This window comes from Anabrus simplex, chromosome 4, assembly GCF_040414725.1.
Source record: "Anabrus simplex isolate iqAnaSimp1 chromosome 4, ASM4041472v1, whole genome shotgun sequence".
NCBI lineage: Eukaryota > Metazoa > Arthropoda > Insecta > Orthoptera > Tettigoniidae > Anabrus > Anabrus simplex.
This window is the reverse complement of record NC_090268.1, coordinates 110,604,892-110,624,572: the sequence shown is the minus strand read 5'-3', so window position 1 is coordinate 110,624,572 and position 19,681 is coordinate 110,604,892. Positions and strand designations below refer to the sequence as shown.

The window sequence follows — 19,681 nt, the reverse complement described above, 5'->3', positions numbered from 1 at the left end:
ACATTTATGATAAATGACCTGCTCACTCGCAGCTTATATTGATAGGAATGACCGGGCGTGCCGACTAGGCTGTTACACGAAGGCTGTCCTCTACATTTTAAAATTAAGACGACACAATTATGTGTATTTTAATATTTTAATTTTGATTTTCACTGATAGAACTAAGATTCCAAAAACCGGTTGTTTTGAGTAAAAATATTTTAATATGTGTGCTGATATGGACGGTTTTTAATTTTAATAAGTGTATCAAGCGAGTTCACCCATACACTACTAAAGCCTTTGAACTTGCATTAATTACTCTGTTTCGTTCAGAAATAAATTCGATGACCTACACGATGGCGCACCCTGGGCAACGGACTACAAGAGGACAGCAGGAAGTCTTCACATACGGAAGCCGAACTAGGTCTATACTGAAATTCAACTCTAGAGCTTAGGAAAAGTATCCTTCCGCACGTGAGCACGTCTCCCCTGTTCCCCTTCCCGTCTCCGTTCTCCATCTCTGCCACAACCAGCTTATTATTAACGCCGTGCGTCTACCTGACAAGTACTTCATTATGAAATAGTGAAGCATCAAACGAAATCACATCCTTTCACATAGCTGTACTTTGATTACGTACCATACCTATTTATTCCTTTATTGACCATATAAAACCTACAGATTACTGACGAATACCGAGGCAAGAGAAGCAAGGTTTATTTTTATTTCATAATGCAATTTGTGTTAGGCACGTGGGGACTTACATCATAAGTATACGATTCCGCTCTCGTGCAACGACTGTCAGTGGCAGTTTCTCATAGTTCAAAAAGCTGAGAAAACCACCTGTGAGTGGGATTGCAAAATACAATGTTTCCAGGAATGTTGTAAATATTGTAGTCTCGTCATTTGGAAGGTAAAAACGAACTCATGATCCCCTCATGACAACATTTCTGCAGGTAGAGGGCGGTTACGAATATAAAGCAATGTACAAATTATTATTATTCCAAACCCCATGGTACTACAGCCCTGGAAGGGCCTTGGCCTACCAAGCGACCGGTGCTCAGCTCGAACGCCTGCAGATTACGAGGTGTCGTATGGTCAGCACGACGAATCCTCTCGGCCGTTAATTATTATTATTATCGAATACGCCAAGGATCCTATTCCCATACCGTGTTACGGCCCTTGCTGTTTTATTTACGGCGAGTGTATAGTTCGAACTGAGCTGACACATCGACCTTTCGCTGGAGACTTGGATTTTCCGTGGAGTTTAAATTCCACGCGAGCGGCGTAAACACTGTACACTGAAACGCCAGTCAGCTGCGCGGTCTTTTTCACCACGTCTTCCACAGTCCACAGCGGATTCTCATCTCGTAGGCTACTGTAAACGTTTAAAACAATTTGGTTTAGATTTCCTATACTTAATTTTTCTCCACTTTTGTTAGCTTTAATGTATTTCACAGGGGACTCAAGCGTCACAGCATCACGCACGTCTTGCTCACAGCTGGCAGCCATTATGAATACTGAACATACTGTTGCAGCCAGTATTGCCAACGGTTTTCTTGGATCCATCTTCAACGTCGCACATATTGTGCTAACTTAACAGCAATGGAATGAACGAACAAAGCTTACTAAGTACAATATCATATTAAATAATTATTATTTTGCTACATACACCACTGAGAACAATAACTATTCATAGCCATCTACGTATGAAATATAAGAGTTGGTAACGAACCCGAATAACATACAACCTGTGATATCTTTTCCATATTTATACAGGGCAAACGTTTTTAATTCGTCAAGTCAGTTCGCCAGAATATTTAACCAAACTGAAGGAAGCTCCTGACTTCAGGAACAAGTAACAAACCTAGGGAACTATTTGGCGCTGCGGAAGCCTTTTCACCGACCAGAAGTCTAACTAACATCAAAGGGACCGCTAAGGTCTTGAGTTGACTCTCAGTATAGTATCTTTCTCGGCAACAAAAATTTTCAGCTTACTCCCAATGGCACTTCTAAGCGCCAAATGATAACTAGAACTGTTGGTCATCTCTCAAGAGTCCTACTATTGATTATAGAAGGGATATCGCGAGATAAATGTGAATGCACGAGCAAAATAGCAAAGGAAAACGAAATTAACGTTATGTTATCGCGGTAAATCTGTGTGTCTGATGAAAAGCAAAAAAAAAAACACCCACTCTTTTTATGTTGCTTATCACGACAAGATGGCTATTGTGTCTGTTCTGGTGTGTGTATTTTTATTTATTTGGACTCAAAGTTGAAAACCAGTCATATTGTAAAATTTCGGTACCATGCCCACATGTTTTTGGAGTTGATATGGCTAGATACTAAAATGACCGAGAGAAGTAACGCACTTACCGACTTTTCTCTACTGTGATTCTAGTCAAGTGAATTGCCGAATGAGTTAGCTGCACGGTTTGCGTCACGTAGCCGTGTGGTTGCATTCGGGGGATAGGTTCGAACACCACGGTAGCTTCCTTCCATTTCCTAGCCTTCTCCTATTTTATCTTCGCTATATGGTGAAATGTAAACAAAGAAGAAAAAAGTACGCTGACATTTCCTGCATCATGTATGCAAGCAAAATTTGTTTTAGGGGATAAGTGAACAACCTTTATCATACTTGAGAGTCACATAACTAGAGGGTTGCTCTTTCTTCTCGATGGTTTTGCTCTTTTCCTTACATTCCTTTTTCTCGTGACCTCCAGAGAGATGCAAAGTACACACGGCCCTTGTTTGCATTTTCCTCCACTCTGTTGATAACCCTCAGGTTACCAACGATCCTCCGTCAGTCCGTAAACGTATGTAGGAAGGTTGTTCATAGCTGTATGAAATTACATTTCCCTGTCGTCCTCAATTCCTGTCGATTTTTATGTCTTCTTGCTGTAGAATGGCATTTTACTATTGTAGTTGTTAACTGGGAAACAGTTTCGGTTATATAGCGAGATTCGTTCCCGCATTTATACTTGAGCACCAGGAAGATGAACTTTGAAATAATATTAATTCAAAATAAAATTAAGTAAGTCACAATTTTAATTTATCACAAGCCGTGTCCGATGGTTTGGAAACCTAATTTCGATTATAGGCTTACTTCATCCACATAACATTAAATACAGAGCACACTATTCATCTAATGAAAGTAGGTAGTTAGCAACTAGTATAATTGTCTTGTGATGGAATTGAGTTACCAATAAAGTTAGCTCTAATGTACAGTCGCTCAAAAAGGAATGTACTCATGACATTGTGTAAGTTCCTCGCAAGGACACTTTTCTCATAAATAATCGAACCTACGTGTGTTGTGGGTATATTTTGTTGTTTTTTTAAAGTCGCACTAACAAATCGGCGACGCAAGGGTGAGAAAGGGCCGGATTGGGAAGGTAGCGGCCATGCCCTTAATTAAGGTACAGCCCCAGTATTTGGCTGTTGTGAGAATGGGAAACCACGGAAAACCATCTTCAGAGCTGCCGACAGTGGGATTTGAAACTACTATCTTCCGAATGCAAGCTCACAGCTGCGCGACCATAATCGCGCGACCGACTCGCTTGGTGTTGTAGGTATCCACAGGGTTTGTACGTAGATGGGAGTGAATTATATTTTGATGATAATTAAAATTAAGTCTGATACGCGAAAACATAACGATGCCATGCGCTCTTTATTTTTTGAGTGAGTATAGGCTCTACATAAGGAAGGGTAAGTTATATGATTGTCTTCGACTATATAGTACTGTTCAACATCTGGGACAAATAACTGATCATATTTAAAATGGGTATAGGACACTTATTAGATCTAATTATAACTGTTTAATATTGTAATAGGGAAACTAACTGGATTACAAGTTTGGTGATCCTGAACTAGGGGAAGAGAGTATTCTATTCTATTCTACTGTGAATTTACCTGTGTAATGTTGCACTAGACTAATAGAAATTTGCTTTGGAATTCTTGAAGATTATAGATAAAGTTCCAATAGAACATCATCTTGTCTCACAATGAGCGAAATGATGCCTTTTAATACCAGTACACAATAAATTTTATGAACTAATACTTGACTTCATTTCCGCAACTTCATTCGAGGTGACCCATTTATGTAGATTTATCCTGATTTAGGTTGCAGGACGGCACTATAATTATTAATTTATTCCCGCAATGAAACATTACGAGAAGAAACTAGTCCCAAATTCACAACAGTGTAACATTGCCACCCACTTCTAAATATAACATAATATCTTATTATTATAAGTTGCAAATTATGATAAAATGCTACAAGTTTTCCTTCGCCAATTGAAGGATCGATGCTGTTCGTCAGGGGAGCAAAAAGTGGACCTGATTGGGGGAAGTTTCCTCACGATAACTCTCCGTAAAACCCTTCTTACATCTTAATTCCAAACCGACCACTAAAAGGTAATCTATTTTGAGGAGACGTAACACAAGTTCTGGACAGAAATGCCATTCCGTGAAATTCCGATTTAGTTCATTTCCCTCGAAGGTAAAATATTTGCACATCCCAACTTCCTTCACTCGGTATTTCTATCACTAGTAGACTATTAACAAAAGGGATTACTTTTCCTCACCAATTCCTGTCCTTGTCATTTGCAACATTCCAGACTACTGAATATTACGGTCTTATATGCTACAATTTTGCAGTATATATAGATTAAGGTTCTCTCATTGACAGCTAAAAATGAAGTGTACTTACCTGGATAATTAGTAGACAAGTATAATTACATTAACAGTTTTTCACCCTTATATAATAATACAATTGGCATTAAATGTATTTAATTTGTGCAGCTTAGTTTATGGTCGTTATTTATGTTATAATGATTACACAATGACTCCCACGTATCCAACATAAAATCAATAAAAACAATATAATATAAAATTAAGCATACGGCCCGTAAATTAATCCTTGATAACTGCAATGGCCTGTTGTCAAAAAAAGTTTGGACGCCCCTGTTGTAGACATATTATGATAAAATGCTACAATGCTGCAATGCCTTTGTTAGCTAAGATATGACAGGCAAGGCTCATCTATCTTCCTTTTCTCTTGGTCAGTCGTCTTTGCCTGGTCGATGCGCGTCTCAAACCGAACTGTGGGGTCTAACACGTAGTCTTCATTTCCGTACCAATGCACGAAGTTTAATGCAATTGTTCTTATGCTAACAATTTTTGTGTGTTTTATTTCCTATCTGCACTCGTGATCTTTGTTGTAATCTCAGCTTTCGATTTCCTTAAATATAAATATTTACTGTAGTATTAATGTTTCTTTCTCTCAGCTTCTCTATCCTTGAAGTATGTGTATCGGAGTGTATATGAAGGACTGGAGATCTGCCTTGTGAGAGTGTACGGGCGGCAGTCCAGCGTCGTGGTGGCGTCGGCGTGATGGGAACTGGCAGTGAATGAGACCCCCTGCCGACCCCGACGTGGCCCGTGCATTTAATCAATTTGGAGGCGAGTCATTAGAGCACGTGGGGTTGGCTTGTGTTGGCTGGGCTCTTCGGCGGGGAGTCCATTATCTGAAGACTGACAGGGGTAGCATACATTGCTCGTTCGAGTATACTCTAGGTCACTACGGTTTCTAATTTGTTTTAAGAACAAAAGAAAGCCGATAATAGGAGTTGATGATGACTTGTCGCTGATGTGATGGTGACAAATGTGATGCCTCGCTATAGGTGGCCGTATGTCATAACAGATACGGGTTACCGACTTGGCCAGCGCCCCAAGAGATGAGAACTGCTTCGTGCGTCTTCGAGGATTGTCGAAAACATTCAAGTTTCCTTACCAGGGTAACTTGTGTCCATTCTGAAGGTAAGGATGAAATTAACACGACTCTAAGGGACGCACGATTTCATTTGGTGGTCTCAATAGAAACTTGAGCAAACTCCCATTATTTTTTGATGGCTTCTCACCTGTTATGTTCCCTTTTCTTTAACAGTGGTCTGAATACTTCTACTTTGGACAGTTTCAGTCTGGTGTTTTTAGGGCTGCATTCTATTCATAGTACTAGAGAACAGATGATACATCCTACTTGCAGAATAACGGTGAAATTGATACAGCTGTAAGAGCACCAACATTTTGAAGTGGCTGTGCAGACTTGTGGGCTTCTTGATTCCGGCGGCGCAAATTCTCGTAGGTTGGATTGGCCTCGGGTTATTGGCAAGCTAGGAAGCTGTTCCCCGCCTTTCTTGGAAGATTACCAACTGTGCATATCATGTGAATTTATAAATTTAATTTTCGCACATGTTTCGCCTTTCTTAGGCTTCCTAAATTAATTTCAGTTCTTTTGATATATTTAGTCATAATAACTGATAACTGCAATGCTAACAAATGATAATGCATACATTGATTTGAGTCAAGTGATTCTGAACCTAGAGAAGTAAGTTATCGGTTTTTTTTTTGCTTTACGTCGCACCGACACAGATAGGTCTTATGGCGACGATGGGACAGGAAAGGCCTAAGAATTGGAAGGAAGCAGTCGTGGCCCTAATTTAGGTACAGCCCCAGCATTTGCCTGGTGTCAAAATAGGAAACCACGGAAAGCCATCTTCAGGGCTGCCGACAGTGGGGTTCGAACCCACTATTTCCCGGATGCGAGCTCACAGCTGCGCGCTCCTAACCGCACGGCCAACTCGCCCGGTAGTAAGTTATCTTTGCAATAACATAATAAAAGCTTAAAATCATACTAACATAAGAAATAATTAAAATTCAGGAATATTAGACCGAGATAATGAAAAGGTTACGGGCATTCAAACGGTAAAACTCCTCGTTGTTTCATCTTCCTAGTTAAGAAAATTATATATAATACTTCCCATCTAGGACATAGAAAATACCTCACAACCCTTCTCCAAACGACTCTGAGGAACTAGGGAAGAGGAAATTCCTGGTTGAGTCGCAGAGGACTTTCTCTCATCACCTAATTAGCAAGAGAAAACAATAGAAAGAAATTATAAGTCTACGCTGGCCTATCGCTCGGTGTCATTCTGGAAAACCGTGTTTCCTCAAGATGAAGAATCACTGGTAGTCCAAGCAATATAGACCATCTAGGGTCCTTACATAGAAAAAACCGTGGTAGTTCTGGAAATTGGCTTACTTTGTTCCTTGGGTCAATGAATCCCACCAGAAATTCCCCCGCAATCCCTCGAACTTTTGAGGAAATTCCAAAATGTGGATTTTAAAAGAAAACTCTTATTGTGTGCCTTTTTGGGAAATAATACCTGAACACATGAAAAGTAGAGGCTTTTGCTTAAGTCTAGCCGAAAAGGAGAAAAAAGAGAACAGAGATGTATTTGTAGTTCGTATTATTTATTTCATTTGTACAGGTCAGGACTCCTGTTTTCGTGGAAACTGAATACTTTTTCTCTTAAAATGAGGAACATACGACATTACTTGATGGATTGAAAAAAATAAACTTTCCCCTACTAATGAGAAGTTTTTGAAAAAATGGAAAAAATGTGACATCTGAATCTGTTTTTCGAGATGTTTAAGTTGTTCTCCGCTTGACTGAAGTCGAGGACCCAGGTCAATTTGTTCATTATCAGATCCGTCAAGTGTTGTTTAGTGGGTTTTACCCAAGTCTGAAACATGCGGAAATATGCATGTGCCAGTCAAGCTGAACATTGTGTTCATACATGACAAAGATGTAAGTTTTTCACACCAGGCAAATGTTGGGTCTGCACCTTAAAGACCACAATCGCTTCCTTCCGACGCCTAGCTCTTTTCTATCCCATCGTTGTCATAAGACCAGTCTGGGTCGGTGCAACGTAAAGCAGATTGAAAAAATCAAGTCTTATTTTAAAGCAGATTGATTGATTGATCGATTCATTGATCGATCGTGCGATAAAACTCTATTATAATGAATGCGTAGTTGCCAAATCTTCACGTAAAAAGCAAAGGTAGTTGAATTAATTTAGGAAAATGTTTACTTTTCGATCAAACCTGGCAATTTTGATTAACTGAGCGATTCATTAGTTTGTTTGATAGAGAAAGTGGGATAAAGTGTGTAAAAAAAAAACGACTAACCTGACTTTTTTTCGGGCTCTGTACAAGCTGAATCTTCATATTCACACGATTTCTCCAAAATGTTCTCATCACATTGACCAGTGTCAAGTTCTACTTCCTATGGGTCATATGCATCCAGATCCTCGACGATATTTTCAAGGATATTCTCAGATGAATTGTTGCACTCGAGGTATATGATGGAACGTTGCGACCCGCTTTTCTTTTAATAGACCAAAACAGACTCACGTTTGTAAAAAAATCATGTTTCTTTTTTCAAAAATTTTCATTAGTAGGAGAAAGTTTACTTTTTTCAATCCATCACGTAATGTCCTTAATTTTAGGGGGAAAAGTTTCCCGTTTCAACGAAAATAGGGGTCGACCTGTACAAATGAAATAAATAATACGAACAACAAATGCATCACGGTCCCCCGTTTTTCTTCGTTTCGGCTAGACAAAATCTAAGAAATTCGGCGCCAGGTAAGCCTATTGCTAGTCACATGCGTGCACGATTGTACGTACAATTCGCATAAGTAGTTGTAATCATCAATCGAGTATTAATAATAATAATCGTATGGCCTCAGCTACCGTGTGCAGACATTTCAATTTGACGCCATCTGGCTGTCTGCTCGTCAATTTCGACGTTCCGTTTTACTCTAGGCCACCACTAGATGGCAGACCGAGTAAACCGAAACTCTCTTGGGCGTCTATGGCTGAGATTTTTAATGAATCTTTTACATGCCGACATCGTACGACATGGAGTGTCGAATGGACTTTTTTCCGCCCTTCAAAAATCCGACTACCTCTGCCGGGTTTGAACCCGCTATCTTGGGATCCGGAGGCCGACACTCTACCGCTGATCCACAGAGGCAGCTAATCGAGTATTAGTACCTTCATTCGCACGTTGCCGTGTTTACTAGCGCAGTCCTCTATTACCTACCTTCCTCAGTAAATTTAGGTTTGGGGTTCACGACGTGAGAAGAGAAGATTGAGACTATTCGTAAGTGAATATCAAGCAATTTGGACGTACTCAACATGTTGCTTATTGAAAAGCGTTTGCTAGTTTGGGCTGTAATGAGACAGAGCTGCAATATACGGTTTCAAGAACAGTTCTTCCGGTTTGGTATTCTTTCCTACTTGTAGAGTATAAAAAATGCTCTCCCCATCGTTTTACATTAGCAGATTATTGCCCCACCATAATAAAAACTATCTCTAATATTGCAGTTTTAGAATTAAACCTTGATGTTCTGGAGTGTAGGATTGTTATTGGATAATGCCTACAAACTATATTTATCTGCTAAGAGTATCAAACAGACAATTTATGCTACGCGGTGTGACCGGAAAGTTGTACCGTTCGGGTACAGAAGAATCGAACTCCGCCGCTGACGACAAACAATGACGGCAATAACATGTGTGAAATGTGGCATGCCGAGACTGCTGTGTTACAAATGGTTTAAGGACGATAAGGTTTTTATTTTAAATGTGTATCCCGCTTTTCACCCACTTTATTTGCGATCATCTCTAACTCCGATGGGTGAAATAATGTGAAGTGCTGCAGCGAGTGTCTGTCGCTCATTCATTCATTTATTCTCATTTCTTCCAGGCAGTTGCCCTCACGCCTGTTCGGTCGGTCACATCTACGGTGACTGGGCCGCGCGCGGCGTTATGTTTGTCTAATGAGCGCTCGTTCTCTCGTCTGCTTCCCCTTCCCATCAACCAGGCCAGGCCAGGATTTCCATATAAATTTGATCGCGTCGCTGTTTTAGTTTCGGCGGACACAGCAAGCAGCAGCACGCGGTGGTTGAAGACCCACGTGATGTTGTTGGGCGTCGGGTCGGTCAGGCGTCGACCAACATTGTTTCCCCTCAACCGTTCCCCTCTCCCTTCGTCATTGCCACCACTTAGCACGGCGAAAGGTGAGGTTTTGTATGTGATCTGTTGACAGCTGTTAGCATACGTACTTTGGAGACCAGCGATTTTTTGTTTATTTTCTGCTTGTGTAAACCTGCATCGTTATTTTAAAATTACACTTCGCCGTATCATCATTTTGCGTTCACTACCCTGTTAAGAGAGAAAAAGGAGAGAGGGAATTTGACATCAAACGAAATGGTGGGCTCGCGCATTGTCTAGTATTTTGTTACCCAGTATTTTAATCCTTTCAGACAACCTGCAGTTATTGCCAAAGGATACATCACTATTATACCTTTATTTAAGTTTCATAGAGGACTAGTAACATCGTGGGTAGTCTAGCATCTTGTACTTATTTTGTGTACCGACATTCCAGATAGTCCGTGTTGTAATATATCTGTACTAGTGTATCTGTTATTTTGATAGGGAATTGAATAAGGAGCGTTTGTGGCTATGGAGAAAAGTACCACCTCAGGATACATGAGTTGAAATGGGAAGACAAAATGAAAACTGTTTCATGGATGACAAAAAATAATATTGAATCTTTGGGCCATATGTGTAGCGCTTAAACACACTGGGCTATTCTGATTTGTCTACATGGAGTTCCAAACGTATTCTGTTCGTTCTCTGAGAAGAGTTACTGTACTCCTTGTGAAGTTAAATCGACTGTATTCTCTGTTGTAAGGAGAAGGGAAAAGGATTTAAGAACTGGTGTCGTATGAGTCGTTAACGGTCATCGGTTCCTTTTGGGATACGTGCACAATGTTATCCAATCCGTGCTGTTAAGAATGCCCATTTAAGAAGGTGCAAGAGTAATAATGGCATCAAATAAAAATATCGAATTAAATAATATTGAAGTAGAAGGTTCCACTAACCACATGTGCAATGAGAAATATGTCTACCAGAATTTGCCCAGAAACAAATGTATCTATAAAGGTAGTAACAATGAAAATATTTATTGTGGTTGGAAAGTAATATACTTATGCTGTGTAATATTCTGTGAGGTCATTTTGAAATGGCTTGAATTATGCGTTCGAAAAAGAAACATTTTACTACACAGTTTATTTTTATTCAATTTGCACTCGAAAAGCAAAAATAAAAGCAAATAGTATTGGAGGTGCGTTGAAAGAAGTGGAAAGTGTAACTGTTGTAAAAGACAGTACACGACATTTCGACGAGGCAGTTCTTGCTTCGGTACAAGTTCTTCGAATGAAATCAACACTTCGGCAAAATAAAAAAATAAATAAAAAAATTAAAATCTTCGCATCGTCCACATGAAAGACCCTCTGGAATTATACGGGAGGTCATTGATGAAACTCAGAACGAAGAACTTTTGGCGAGAATTCCAGACAGAAACAACCTCAGAAGAAACGTAAATCGCCAACAGATCGTGACTTCAGAATATTCAGAATTTGCAAATCTCTAGTCAAACCAAACCAAACTAGGAGGTGAGAAGATTTTAGTGTTTGATTCGAGTAACGAAAACAGTGCGTTGATATTTTCCACTAACAAAGATATCGAAATTTTAGGGAACGTTTAAAACACCTCAGTTTATACAGTTACTTAGCGTACCTACATGAAATTATAAACGATATTACATATCTGCTAGATTTCTATTAGATGACCAACAAATATTAAGATTTGTACTCTATTATGTGCATGTAACTTAAAAGTTCTTCAGTCTGTCGAACACACAGGTTAAATATAAATATTATACTTCAACATTCCTGTAAAAAATATTAAACAAGGGATAAAAACATACATTAATAAATTACATTTAACTGAGTTGACACTGGAAAATATGGCTCCCTTCTTAATAAACCATTATGTACAGGAAACTAAAATTAGAAGCCGACAGAACAGGCCCTTTAAAGCAGCCTCAGAGATTATAATGGATGTTGAACTCGCAATTATGAACGCTGGTACAAGTAAGTGAAGGCAATGCCAGGCTCAGGCAGGGGAACTTCGGTCGCCAACACATGGTCCCAAGTTGAAAGCCCCTGGTCCCGCTTTCAGTATCCTTTTACGACAGGCAGGCGATGCCATGAACGTATTCGACCGCATCCACCCACAGCGGCTTGAAGTCGGAGAGCTGTCCCATCAAGATTTCCGGCTACGATTTTGAGCTAATTCTACGAGGGTATTCGAGACAAATAATACAATGGAAGCTTTTCACAAGATAGTCGCCGTACAAGAAAATAGCATAAGAAAGAAAACCTACTTTCTCAAATTCTAGCAGGCCACATTAACATGACGCCCGCTCAAAATAATAGAAAAATGTCAACGTAACCCAGAAATTAAAATACAAACCGCACAAAAATAACAATGAAATCAAAGTATACCTTCCTGTAATATCATACCATTGAAAATGAATAGGATGCCCGTGCGATGTCTAGGACATCTTACATTTTCCTGCTCTTCGTAACACTTTTCTTTCTTTCTCCAATACTCTCATTCTTCGAAGGGTTGGGCCTCTTCCATTCTACCTCTGATTAGTGCTAAGAGAGTGCGATTGCCCATGTGTACTTCCTCTTAAAACAATAACCACCACCACAGGAACGTGACATATCATTTTCGTTTTAAAAACCCCACACGCATCGGCTGTTGCCGGGCTGAGTGGCTTAGACGGTTGAAGCCTTCTGACCTCAACTTGGCAAGTTCGATCCTGGCTTAGTCCGGTGGTATTTGAAGGTGCTTAAATACGTCAGCACCTTGTCAGTAGATTTACTGGCACGTAAAAGAACTACTGCAGGACATAATTCCGGCACTATCTCGGTCCGGAAAAATGTACGGGTCTTGCGCATGAACATGACCTCGTGCTGTAGAAATAGAGCTCTACTCTCTTCTTTGTAAAATGTTTCCAACAGAGATGCTTTTGGCTTAACAGCGGCTAGCTTTGCAGCTCTTCATTCAGGAGGCGGAGGAGCTGCTACCTACTGTCTGCTGTCCTAAAAATGGTTTTCCATTCTGCACTAAGGCGAATGCTGGTACAGTTCCTATTTTAGGCCACGGTTGCAGCAACCTTACCTTCCCCATCACGTCACTACCTCACTCCTCATTTCCCTAGTACGGCTCTTCAGTAATGTCTCGGCCATCTATGACTGCTGATGGCAGAGCTGTTGAGGATCCCACCAGCGGAAGCGCTGACGGACTGAACATACATACATACATACATACATACATACATACATACATACATACATCTCCCCGATGCAAGTTCACAGCCGCGTGCCTCTAACAGCACGGCCAACTCGCCCGGTGCGTTATCATTTAAGTGGTACGCCGTAACCTATCTGGGTATGGAATGAACACTTCTACCTACCACAATTTTTTTCTTTTTCTGTCAATCTCTCTTCTCTAAACACATGTATCTCCGTCCTTGACTTCGTGATTAGATCCATACTCTTACGATTTCTGATAGTTTATAGCGTGGAAACGAGTTGCATTAACAAGCGCGCTAGGATTTAATGTGAATACTATCCATTAACTTACTGTTTTACGTTAATAAAATGCTACTCCCTTTCCTTTGACTGTAAGTTGTAATCTGACGGCGTGGGGTTGTAATGTTTCATAGTGTTCTGAAAGGGGTCCATGCTAATTCATTTTTAATGGTAAATTATGTTCGGTGTTTTGAATAGCCCGAGGGTATTGTCGATATTGGCGCTTCTGCATATCATGTAGTCTAAATGTATAATACAGTGCAAAAATTACTAGGAAAAAACACATAATGTTTTTAAAAAATGAGGTAAGTGAAGTGCAGGGTGCTGTGATATGAAGTGTGGGAGCTAAGACTTAACGAGGCGAAAACACAATCGTGGATTAGCATATTGTTAAGTCAGCCGTGTTGGCAGCTCCACATTCATCTGCATAGCACAAGCCTCTGGCTCCAGCTTGACGGGTTCACCAAGTCGCGCTGTAAGGGGCGATCTAGTCGGTGTTAAATAACAACATTTCAGTCCACCATTTTCTTCACAGAAACTTTGTTACAGATTGTTAAAAGATTGGCAATTGGTTTTTGTGAATTCAAGGGTACGGTTTGAAAAGGGACATGTCAGGGTTTTTTCCTTCTTTCGAAAATGAGTTATACTAAGTTCCATGCATTTATACAGACATGTATACGGTAGATCGTTCTAGTGACGTACACCTTATGCTAGCTTGTGACAAATTGAGTTTAATATGCTCTACATTCCGAAAATAGCAAATAAATTGAAAGTATTCCAGGGGAGCGCAGTTCGTTCTCTTTCCGTTATCGGAGTGCAGTATATGCCGATGTTTCTGTTTGCATGACGAAGCGTCTGATAAACATCCTGAACATTTCTTAAGAACAATGAATTGTGACAAAGATGATTGTAAAGTGATTTCCTTGCTACTAAACTCTGATCGGGCATAAACGGGTGTAGTGTTGGACGGTTACGGTGTATGTACTTACCGCCTATGAAAATAAGTTGTAATGTTGACGTGTACACATTCGTATTACATCACAGACTATATCCAAGGACGATGGCATCAAGCGTTCGATAACGTTAAGTTTCCCTCGTCTTCTGTAAAATTTATTTCTCTTGACAGTGCCCTTTTTTCGAGTGCATCATTGAAATAAAATCCTTGTTTTTCATTATGTCTGTCAAGCCGTCACTCCAGGGGCTACTCTAATCCTTAAACAGTATCTTCTTCTACCGCTTTTCCCTACAACTTTTGGGGTCGCGAGTGCGAACTGTGTAGCACATGTGGATTTGGCCCTGTTTTATGGCCGGATGCCCTTCCTATGTGAAGGGATGTAATCACTATTCGTATTTCTGTGGTGGCTGGTAGTGTAGTGTCTGAATATGAAGAGGAGAGTGTTTGGACAAACACAAACACCCAGAATTAATCACACGTGATTAAAATCCATGACCCGGCCGGGAATCGAACTCTGGACCCTCTGAACCAAAGGCCTCGAGCTAACCATCTGCCAAGGAGTCGGACCATCACCAGAGGTAATGCGGTTATAGAAAACCAGCAAAAACTGATGAGGACACCATAATGAGGCGCTCCGCGCATGACTAGGATTGAGGTTGTTTGCCATCGCTTTCCTAAATGGCCCAGTCAGTGCTGTGTTTTAGCATCTTTCATAACATCTAGACGCACTAGTCAAGCTCAGAATGTTATTACTCACACCACCCGTATCGCAGTAGCTTTCATACTGTCACGGTAGGAATGAGACTTCGGTGGAAGCTATGACTTGTGCCAAGAAACAGAACTAAACTACTGTATCCATTAAAAAAAATAGCTACAGGTGGATTTTCCATCATAATCGAAATAATTTTCTTTTTTTTGCATTTCTTTGCCCAAACTTCGATAAATTCTTCTTGCTTCGCTAGCTTCCATATTTCTTTAGTTAAAAATGAAATGTTTGAGTTTATAAGTACACTTTTTTCCTTGACAGAAATTAGAGAATAAACGCCCTTTAAATACGAAGCTTTTGCCGCTAATTAATTTGAAAGCATAGGTGATAACAACCTTCCAACGATCCTCTTCTTCGTTTACACGAAAGTAGGCTAGGCCGTTGTTATCGCAGCTTAAGGTTTGGTCTCTAAGGTCCAAGTACGAAATCCTTACATCCTTCCCCGTTTTGTATTTTTCGAGGAATGGAATTCAGAATGGTTCACTTGCCTGATGGCCAATCTCTTGGCGATGACGTGAATATAGCTGATGTCATTGCGTTTTAGTGTGTGTGTGTGTGTGTGTGTGTGTGTGTGTGTGTGTGTGTGTGTGTGTGTGTGTGTGTGTGTCGTCTTCAACATTAGAATTCTCACAGATGCGGAGATCGCCTATTAGGCGTCAACTCTAAAGACCTGCGTCAGGCCTTTCCGGGAGCCACACGCCATTTAATTTCTAGATATTTTTTCTCGGGGTTGTAGGGGTTGTATTATTTTGTCTGCACTGTTCAGTATTAATTCGTATCATGTCCACCGGTGGTACCATATTGCACCCGGCCCCTACCCATAGACTCTTCGGCGATAAATCTACAGGATCGTTAACTAGGTTGAAAACAGGTGGGCATCAAATATATAAATAACTTAGCGGCATAAAGGGTAGGAGAATACGGACCATAACAACTAGCGAATGAGAACACTCTTTTAAATGTTAAAAATCAAAGGGATTGATTATAATCCTGATGATGATGATGATGATGATGAAAAATGATGCAAATATACAAGGTGAATACATGATCGAATTTTACATAGTTTCGGATTGTTGAGCAGTATTTAAATTTGAGGGATAAGACAGAGTATTACCATTAAATAAGGATCTATTTCATGACTTCACATGTACGGAATATTAAGTATTAATCACTGAAGCTGCTCTCAGTTTTACTGGGCAGACATAATCATAATACTCAAATATCAACAAACCTGAGTGACACCTAATCTAACGTAAATCGATTTTCCACTGGAATAACCTTACATAATATAATACAAACACACACACCCCTACCCGTATATACACAAACTAGCCGCACCAATGGTAGCCTCCATTGTCGACGCTGAATGACATCACAACACAATATTACAGAAACACATAAACACTCAAGAGAATATAGAAATTATATACACAACACCGGTGGAACAGCAATCACCAGTCCCAACATTGCGAGACTACCATTCATCCAGAGCCAACCCAGGGATCCATGACATCTGCAGGGAACCTGAAACCCCTACTTATGATTTTATATGCATAAAGAACAGTTAAGAAGGAGAAAAACCGGGTCATTGATATCTGACATCTATGTCGGCTGAGGAATTAAATCAGCATTATACGCAGGGACAAAATACAAGACAGGCCACAATTTCACGGTGCGAGTTCGAAGACACAAAAATTTTACGAGAGGCATTCTCGTAAATACAGTCCTCAGGTCTGCCGCCCATCCTCTCGGCCCGAGGCGTGGCGAAAGGACAAAACTCATCGCTGTCAAAGGGAGAACAATTTCGTCCCTTTAAAACATCATTTAAACACATCAATTCACACTGAGAGTCCTGACTTCAAATCCATTCTAACATCGTCGCCTGACGCATTTCTCTGCAGACTATTTCCGTATTTACGCACACAATCTTTCACACAGCTGGTCCGATATTAACCCAGCAAACACAGAAATCTGAATTCCAAAACACCGCTTTCTATTATTATTATTATTATTATTATTATTATTATTATTATTATTATTATTATAGATCTTTAAAATCGGCCTAATCTCTACCTGATGGGCCTACATGACTTACATGGTCACTAACTCGTCATTTTACACTTACATCAAGACGACAGAAACACACACGTTAATTATAAAGAAGCTCAATTGTAACTTCACACAATTCGCAGTGTAATTAGGGTTCTACAGTTATCGAAACACACGTTACAAACGTACACAATAAAAAATGAAAATGGGCACTAGCTATATATTTCATTGGAGGTCGTGGTTCGGCTCTCTGAGCGATTTCAGAGCAACATTTCTTCTTTCACACAGGATAATATACACAAATATTACTTGGCTTGCATGAGAGGTCCGCCGGTTGAATACCCGCCCCTCTTACACAATCCATCCCAGGAACTAATTACACTAACCATTATATTCGAATCAACTACACAGAAAAGTAACCCCAAATAAAATGAAAAGAAAATCACCCCACAAACAAAATTTCCGATATCTACAAGTTAAGTCACTCAGACTTGTTACTAAAATAAACTCTGTGCCATGCCTTTGCACATTTAACAATTTAATAATCTAAAAATCCCTATCAATTAATAACTACAATATTATAAAATAATTCTCCGTACCCCTTTACGTCATGCTTAATAGAATGGTATTACTCAGCCTTATTGTCCCTCGATAACACCTCGGTCAGCTATGGGACGTTCATGCTGGGGATTTACTGGTGACTAATGTCCACGTTGATGACTGTTGATTCCATCTGCTGGCTGCGACTGCTGATCTCCATCGTCCTTGGGCACTGGCAGCCTTCAGTATCTAAGGCACAGATGCACATAGTTAACACCCGTTCCTTTCGTCTGCGTCACCGCGCACTAATCGACCCGATCTTTGATTCGGTGTCCCGGAATCAAATGGATCAATACAGGGTATTTAGACACGTACCGTACAGCTTACTGATTGCTCGACTCTGAGTTTAACCCTATATTATTCCTCATAGTGATACTTGTACTATTACATGTCTTCCTTTTTTGTCTTGGGTGACGGACGTAATAATAATAATAATAATAATAATAATAATAATAATAATAATAATAATAATAATATGTCTACGAGTTAAATTTATTGTTCGAAACTTGTCAACATTTTAACTGCGCACTTAATTGTATCCCGCTTCTTCTTATGCCACTTGAATTAAGCCGTTTTGCCTATTCTCATCTTTAACAGTACTCAAGACAAAATAACTTGGAGCTCGATCTGGACACACATCTGTTCCTCGCGATAAGAAAACACCGACTGATGTACTGTAGTGTGACGCTTCTAAAGTCTTACATTAACTGAGAAGTTTCCCCCTCTCAAATTTCCTATACACCCTGTTCTCGGTGTATTTGAGGCGCAATAGTGCGATACCAGGTGAGCAGTAATCTCTTAATACAGAAATCCAAAATCCGATCTAGAGTCTCCTGTAATAAATAAATATCTTTCTTCAACTTTCCCCTCGCTCGCAGGATTCCCCTTGCCAAGAGAGTGTGAAGACGTTTAACACATGGCCTCTGTAACTTTCCGCTGTTTCGTAATCTTCTTTTGACAGAAGATTATCACCAAAAAGAACGTCACACACTCTGAATAAATTCTCTGAATAAAAACTCTTTTAAATCTTTGTGCAGTGCATTGTTATAAAATTAGTTAATTCTTTTATTCTAGAAGACGAAGTTGGTCATGCTGTTTTAAAGATGGCTCCCAGATTACGATGCTAAAAGGTGTACCTCTCCCACTCGGCAATAAAATGTGGTGAGGATGACTTCTCCATTATTTTTAGCCCGGAATTCCCTAGCTCGGCCACACCCGTGGCGTTCCAACCTTCGAGTTCCCGCGAGCTCGCTACCAGACAAAGAAATGCTCGTTCCCTTGATTACCATCCTTGGTTCATGTCCCTGTCGGGTACAATATATATATCGAGTTTGTGTTTTGTATTACGTCTTAATATCTTGGATGTTGCCTATTAATTTCATATTTAAACTATGAAAGTATTAATGCCATAGTTTTGAACACCACCGTTTCGTTGTCCTGGATTCGTTCTCTCTTCTAACAGTTTTGTGATAAAAGCAGTCTATCGCTGTTTTCCTCATCCTTCACAGTTATATTTTTTCATTAAGTCCGAAATCTGTGTTAGACATTCCTTTTCCGCCTTGATCATCATCCTTATCATAAGTCTACCTATGTGATAAGCCACACAAATAATAATAATAATAATAATAATAATAATATGTTGGACTCTTTGACTGAATGGTCAGCATACCGGCCTTTGGTTCAGAGGGCGCTGGGTTCGATTCTCGATCAGGTCAGGGATTTTTACCTGGTTTTGAGAGCTGGTTTGAAATTCAGCCCACATGATTGCAATTGAGGGGCTATCTCACAGTGTGATGGCAGCCCCAGTCTAGAAAGCCAAGAATAATGGCCGATATGATTCGTCATGCTGACCACACGGTAGCTCATAATCTGCAGGCCTTCAGGCTCAGCAGTGATCGCTTGGGAGGCCATGACACTTCGGGGCTTTTGTGCCATGGGGTTGGGGTTGGTTGCTTTATGGTTAATTCCTCTAACTCGGGGAC

The 19,681-nt window shown here is 40.1% G+C and overlaps 1 protein-coding gene across 2 annotated transcripts in view; it reads left to right on the top strand.

Moving 5' to 3' along the window:
- LOC136872190 (membralin) overlaps nucleotides 1–19,681 on the top strand; it is a 470,893-nt gene that overhangs the window by 442,670 nt on the left and 8,542 nt on the right. The gene's annotated exons all lie outside the window — the stretch shown is intronic.